This window comes from Electrona antarctica (genome assembly GCF_951216825.1).
Source record: "Electrona antarctica genome assembly, chromosome: 5".
NCBI lineage: Eukaryota > Metazoa > Chordata > Actinopteri > Myctophiformes > Myctophidae > Electrona > Electrona antarctica.
Window position 1 is genome coordinate 59,992,563 of NC_136810.1, and position 7,804 is coordinate 60,000,366.

The following is a 7,804-nucleotide window of genomic DNA, read 5'->3' on the forward strand; positions in this document are numbered from 1 at the left end:
TCGCTATGGTTGTAAACCAAAATAATTGATAAAATAGATTTTTCAATGGATTATGTTACTATTGGGTGTGCTAAATAACATACTAAAATCTTAGGAAAAACAAACAACCAGAAAGGCATCGTTTTAAAGATGGCGTCCACGGTGGCTAAAATGAGCTAAAATGCCTATAAACTGGGATTTAATATGTAAAAAATCATAATTATGCACTTTGTAACTACTTTTTGAATTTTGGCATGGTTTTTGGTATGTATGGGCATAAGGTTTTCAAAAACCATTGCAAACTAATTTGGCCCGCCCCCTAGTGGTCGGTTTGCAATGAAACCACTATTAGATATGTCAGTATATGGTTGGAACCCCAAATAATTGATAGATCAATTATTCTGTTACCATTGGGTGTGCTAAATAACATACAAATCTTTTACGGAAAACGAACAACTTGAAAGGCGTCGTTTTCAAGATGGCGTCCACGATGGCTGCCGGGAGCTTAAAATGCCTGTTTCATTCCAAATTTGCAAACCGACCACTAGGGGGCGAGCCAAATTAGTTTATGATGGTTTTTGAAGACCATACCTAACAGCATGCCAAAATTCAAAGAGCAGTTACCAAGTGCATAATTGTTTAATAGTGGTTTCATTGCAAACAGACCACTAGGGGCCGGGCCAAATTAGTTTGTGATGGTTTTTGAAAACCTTATGCCCATACCTAACACCATGCCAAAATTCAAAAGGTAGTTACCTATTGCATAATCGTTATGATTTTTTACATGTTAATTCCCCGTTTATAGGCATTTTAGCTCATTTTAGCCACCGTGTACGCCATCTTGAAAACGATGCCTTTCTGGTTGTTCGTTTTTCCTAAGATTTTAGTATGTTATTTAGAACACCCAATAGTAACAGAAAAATATCTTCTATCAATTATTTTGGTTTTCAACCATACCTATAAGTGTCTAATATTTGAGTCTGTGTAAACAGACCACTAGGGGGCGCTCCCAATACGTTTGCACAGCTTTTTGAAATCATTATACCCATACCTAACACCACACCAAAATTCAAAAACTAGTCACCAAAAGCCAAATCTTTACAAGTGCGCCCCCAGCTATATTTAAAATGTTTGCCTCAAAGATCCTCAGTATATGTTTGGCACAACATATCTATGGAAGCAGGCTGTTTCTGTAATGAATATCAATAAATCCATAGTTGAGTTGACACACGGAAACTGCAGATATTTAGCAATTGAAACTAAACGGCCACATGGGTTGCCTGGTTTGTAAAAGTAAAAAGAAAAAAATTATCGGTATCCGATTATGAAAAAAATCGGGATGGGCCCCCAAAAATCAGCACCCCTATTTTATACCGTTGGATGTTTCAGACATTAACACTCTGGCCGGCCAAAACGGAGGTCGCTGTCCTATTAAATAATTATGCCCAACGCCCATGATGGAGAATAATCAAAAGATGAGGGTACTATACCCCTAGGGTAGATACCCTCACAAAAACATGCAGTAATCCTGGTGTCTAAAACTACCTCCCCCTGGCCAGTCGGGGTGCCTGATGGAGGGGAAAGGAACTGGTCGGAATAACGTGTTCCTTCCACGCACTACGTCCGGCCAGGGGAATTCCCCCCTGTCCGGTGAAAAGAAGCAGCTTGGACTCCTCATGTATAGGAGGCATGAGGTCAGTCCGCTGCCCCCCCAGGTTGACAGAGGAAGTGTAGCGCCCAGGATTACATTAGATAATTGGCACTGGGTGAAAACACTGGGTTGCAAAATCGTGGGATAAATATAGCTGCAAGCAGCGATAAGGCGGGACCAAGAAAGAAGACAATACGCAATAAGAACTACATGCACAAATAAGACTGACGAGCTGAGTTGTCGGTACCGGGGTTTGAACACACAACCTTGTGGACTGAAGGTGGGAGCTCTACTGACTGAGCTACACAGAGACAATCAGTTACTATATTGTAAACAGCAAAGACATTCAGTGATTTGGTAACAAGAATGTGTGTCCTCATTTTGGGCATGTCTTTATCCATTACTACAGTGTGTTTTCACGCACAGTTAATGTGTGTGTGTGTGTGTGTGTGTGTGTGTGTGTGTGTGTGCGTGCGTGCGCGTGCGTGGCTGCATGCGTGCGTGGCTGCATGCGTGTGTGTGTTAGGCAGACAATCGTTCAGAATCATGGATTTGGATTGAAGATCATCTCTTTAGTTTTTGTGGTGTTTAACATAAGGTGGCTATTATCACACCAGTCTTTAAAGTTATTGATCTCACTGATATAGCCCACAGGGCGTTCAACAATATGTACAAATAAGACTGACAAGCTGAGTTGTCAGTAGCTGGATTTGAACACACAACCTTGTGGTCCAAAGGTGAGAGCTCTACTGACTGAGCTAAATCTACACGGAGACAATCAGTGACTACAATGTAAACAGAACAATTATTCAGTGTGTTTGATAACAATCGTGTGTCGTCGTTTTGGGGATGTCATTATCCATTACTACAGTGTGTTCGCTGTTCATGTTTTCACGTACAAAGTTCTCTTCAACTGGAATTTCGGATAATGGTCCATACATTGTGTGTAGAATGTTTCACGCAAATTGCTCAAAAAACCAGGCATAAAATCAGGTATTAGCATTCTTCAAACTGCTCAAAATGGAGGGAAAACTGAGGGCGGAGCTTACTTTTCAAAGTGACAGATGTGTTCCCCATGAGTCAAGGAACATATGGAAACAAGTGCCATGAATTGTGGCCAAACGAGGCATGAGTTATGACTGTTCAAAGGTTTCATTTTCAAATAATTGCCATAGCGCCCCCCTTTGACCAATTGGTGTAAGACTGGTTACAGGCCTATTTGGCATAACCCTCTACTATACTGTAAAGTGGCATAAGCAAATTACGCTTCATGTAGTTATTAGGGGCAGAAGAAGAAGTTTCACAACACAGCAATTTCCATTGGCTCATAAAAACTTCATTTTTTCACTTAACAAAAATGTGCTACGATTATTTGTCCGTATAGGTCCAAAGTTCACGTGTACATGTTTTCGTGCATTTTGATCAAAGATCCTGGGAGCAGATACACTTTAACTGTTTTTCATATAATTCAAAATGGCGGGTGATCTAAAGGTGATCTAAAGGTGATCTAAAACCGTAATCATAGCTTCTCAATCTGTCATTGAACTGCTCCAATGTGAAAAGCTTCGCCTCATAGATGAAATGTTTTAGCATCAGTTTTACTTCAACTAGAGCCACACCTTCTAAAATGTCATGCATAATGTCGACACAAATGTTCTCAGTCACATGAAAATAATTGAGCGAGTTTAAACAGGAATCCTCTTTTATACCAGTTAGAGATGGATTGTTAAGCATAACATGTTCATAGTTTGCTTTACTACGAAGCTCCTGGTGATCATCATCAAACTCATGCTGGGCAGCTCGTTTGTCAGTTAAACAGATATGGCAACATTTGTTGGCTGAAAAGCTTTCTAAATACCCTCCAAGTGAATGGCACGCAAGATTATCAGCAGTCAAGAGACAGATAGTTCCATGGAGCCGATTACTCTGTCCCTGAATTTCAACCTCTATCCCTTCCATTTCAAGAATTCGAATGTCATCCAACAACGGCTCTAATATTTTGCCAAAGCCATATACCTCTCGGTCTATAGAATTGAAGAGTAGACAAAGGTGAATGTTTGCAAGGGAGGAGTTGAATTCCGCAGGCAGGTTTCTCAAGCAATAGTAAACCGCTCCCATTTTGTGAACCTTAGTTTTCGACGATAAAGGGTTGACCGTTTCAACATCATCAAAATAAAGCTGGAGTTGTAGGGCATTGGGATGCCTGCTGTATAATTGATGTTGTTCAAAATGTGTGCCATCACAATAATCCCGCATTTTACCATCAACACTTTTGTTCGATTGGTTAGAGAGCCTCTGCATTTTTTCACTTCCAAAGAGAAACTTTATGGTGTCAATAATGGATATATACTGGCAAGTGTCGGCAACCATTACTTGAGTAAATTTCCCCTGCTTTCTTGCTGTGTCAGCTCTGTACCCCAATAAGATTTCTGTGGGCTTGACAAGGGAGTGTTTTTCAGAAAAATATTTGCACATTTTGTAGGGGGTATCAATCTCTGAAAACATGTTGTGTGCATTTTCAAAATCCTGCATCAAAGATTGAACAGCGACATCATCATTTGATATAGAGTAGCTATTAAGCAAAGATGTAGTTTTATGCTTTAAAGAATCCAATGTGTTCTCCAGTAGCTCTTGCGTGCATGTAATGCTTTTTTGAACATCTGTTAAGGTGGAATTCGATGCAGAGTACATTTTGGCAACAAATGCAGCTGCACATTCACGGTGGTCTAACAAACGATCATCCATTTGCGTGTCCATTTCGTAGTCCAAATTAGTTTCTGCAGTGTCCTGGCTAGAGGATGCTTCTGCATCATCTTGTGCCGACTCATTACTGACATGGACCACGTTTTCAGTGTGTTGTGGGTTTGCAACAAGAGAGTGGGCTCTATTAAGATGTTTAGCATAAGAATTTAATTTTTGGTTAAAGTTCTTTGACAGTGATTTTGACTGCATACAATTGTATAATCCAGTCCATCTGAAATTGCATGGACTTGCCTAAGATGTCCGATAAGTGCCCTTACTTGTTCTGAAATGGGTTTCTTGCACTTGGGACAAATGTACATTACAACTTACTTACACTGCCTCAAGCTTTGCGATAAGCTCAACAACCTTTGGTCTCTTTTCCTGGGACGACTATACCGTAAACATGCTCAAAGTACGCATAGACTGAGGCGAGTGGGTCAGGATATGAGACATTGCAAACCCAGAACACTTTGAACAGCTTGTCCAGAGCACAGGCCAAACCTTCATCTTGAAGTGGGATGGTGACTTTGTCGTTCTTAGCCACTATGATGTATTGGGCCGTTGTACTGGGGTGTCCCAAACACACAAGCTTCGGCTGGATGGCTCCCACTTCTGGGAGCCATCAGCAGATTCGACGAGGCTGCGGATGCTTGTTCCAGTCGGAAAACAAGTATGTACATGTAAATATCAAATAGGGCTGGCAATATATCAATATCTATTTTATAATCTCTAAAGTGCACCTGCCAAGTTTGAAGTCGGACAAACTGTTCGAGATAAACCACTTCTATTCGCCAGTAGGTGACGCTATGGTATGTCATGTCTGTGTGCATGGTATTGGTCAGCCGAATTAGTGACTTAAACCACCTAGGCAATTTTATTATAGGATGATCATAATACACACTCAATTCCATAGACGCAAAGCATTGCAAGTTAAGCACAGTGAATGTTTTGTTTCAAGTTAGCTAGCTCTTGCTCTCCTACACACTTCTTTTTCAATTGTACAAAAGCTCGATTTCCAATGCAGATTTATTTTGCACATAATCTCACTCATATCAGAGCGGTGTAAACGGTTTTGCAGACAATCAGAGCGGTGTAAACAGTTTTGCAGACAATCATTTAGTTTGACAGTTAATGTGCACCAGTGATCATTGGTCCACAACTCAAATTCACTCTCAATAACTTAATAAAGGGGTAGTGTCCCTTTAACCCATTTAGACCCGAGGACGATTCTACAAATGTCTTCTAAATCCTGACAGTTTTCTGAAAAATTTGTTTCTATGTCAGTGGTTCTCAAATTGCTTCATGTCAAGGACCCCTGGAATTATATGTATTTGGCCTCCGAACCTCATCTGAAAATATGTAGTTCCATGGACCCCCCGGAAGCAAAGATTTGAGTTAAAAACGTTCGCTCTGAAAGAATATATATTCAAAGATTTGCACCACATTTTCACGATTTTTCAAAAACAGCAGACCTACAAGCTCGTAGCGATGCACTCGGAGCTTGTAGATCTGCTATTTTTCAATAGCTAAAGTATAACATAATGCTTAAAACACCAAAAGGGGTTCCCATTCGGAATGGGTTCATTTAAATACTTATAACATGTGGTGATGTGGTGGGAGATTCATGAGACAAGAGCATCTTTCCTACCGGTTTGATGTTCAATATGTAAGACAGTGCCGATTTCACACTGATTTTTGTGGATCCTTTGGTCCGCCCTGACGCTGTAGGAGGTAGGAGGTGTGTGAGGATCTGAAGGGCTCTGAAGGAACGGGAATCTGAGCAGGACACAAAACAAAAGGGAAAATACACACCATTACTGATGCCACCTCCGCAAAAAGTTATTCGGCAAATTACAACAGAAAAGGCTGTGCTGGGGGAATTCAGAACAATAATGTGTACAGTAACTTACCATCACTCTCCTCACCAACTGGAAGTAAACTGTGGAATTTTTCAAGTTCAGCCACTTTCAGTAGTTTAGGAACGATATTTCCTTCCCATTTTCGAAGGAAGAGGTCTTCCTTCCCCGGGTACATTTTGGTGAACTCTGCATCGAACTGGAAATGTGGCAGACAATACAGCAATTATATTATTATTGCCTGTTGTCTAGGCTCCAGATGTGCATCTGCAATATAACATGCTGTATACTTACCAAGTATGGCATGTCTGTGAACCGAGGGTACTGCTGAAAGATCTCATCCAATGGTGGTGACTCTGCAGTGATCCACCATCTTCGGTGGGCATAGGTTTGCTCCATACCCTTTTTGATAGCTGGGACATTCTCAGGAGTTGGTCTCAGCTTTTTGGTGGCAGTTATATACTCCGTGATGGACTCTTCCCCCATGGACATATCCACTGTTACAGTAACTACAGACAGACCAACTGCAGAAGAACCACTGGACCTCCCCCGCTTGGAATAGCGAAGTTGGTCGTCCAGAAGTGGTCTCCGTAGGTTGCGCAGTTTCTGTTCAATGAATCCACAGTGGCTCACTGGGTCAAAGAAGTGCTCCTGGATCACAGTTAAATAAAATAAATTGTTTAAGCATAACTCCGCCAGTCATATCCTATTCTCACCTTGGTGCATTTTTTTTTAAATGCATCCTTAATACAAAATCATATTTTAGACAGGGTGGGACCATATGAAAACTGTGGGAAAGTTGTACCATTACTCTCCATTCTACGGCGATATTAACTTCAGTGTAGCTCACTGTAAAATGTGCATCCCTCTAAGTGAATATTACAATGCAAATTGTTTTTACTGAAAGACATCCGTTTGCACTTACAAATCCTTCTTTCTCTTCGTCCATCTTGATCGCCAGTGTTGGGAAGACTGTTATGATGCTTTTCGCCAACATCACCTTGTCAAGATTAGCAGGGTAACTGAAAGCAAAATGAAGGATTTTGAAGCAAGAATAATTAGAAAAATATACAAGGATAAATGTACATTTCAGAAGTATGCACTTCTGTATAGTCACTAAACATGTTGCTTTTCTATCAAACCATTCAAATTATTTTACTCTCTAAGGTAGATATTAAGAATTAACTCACTATCCTATTCGCTCCACCAGATGAGAGACAGCTATTCTCACAAGAAGATGTCTGGATATCAGGGAGAGTGTTCCTGATGTCTTATATTCAGCATGGACAGCTGGGGCTTTGCGTTCAATGAGCGCACTCAGACTGGCTGCGTCAAAACTGTGCGCAAGTTGTCCTCGACCGTTCTGGGAAAGAGCACACACACACAAAATATGCCCAAAAACTTTAGGCCGCTATGGGTTGGCGTTAATGTAATATGCAAAACCGCCTTCAAATAAACAATATTTTCTTTAGTGCAAGGAAAGAATATATATTCCAAGATTTGCACCACATTTTCTCAAAAATAGCAGATCTACAAGCTCATAGCGCGGCACTCGGGGACAAGAGCTTGTAGATCT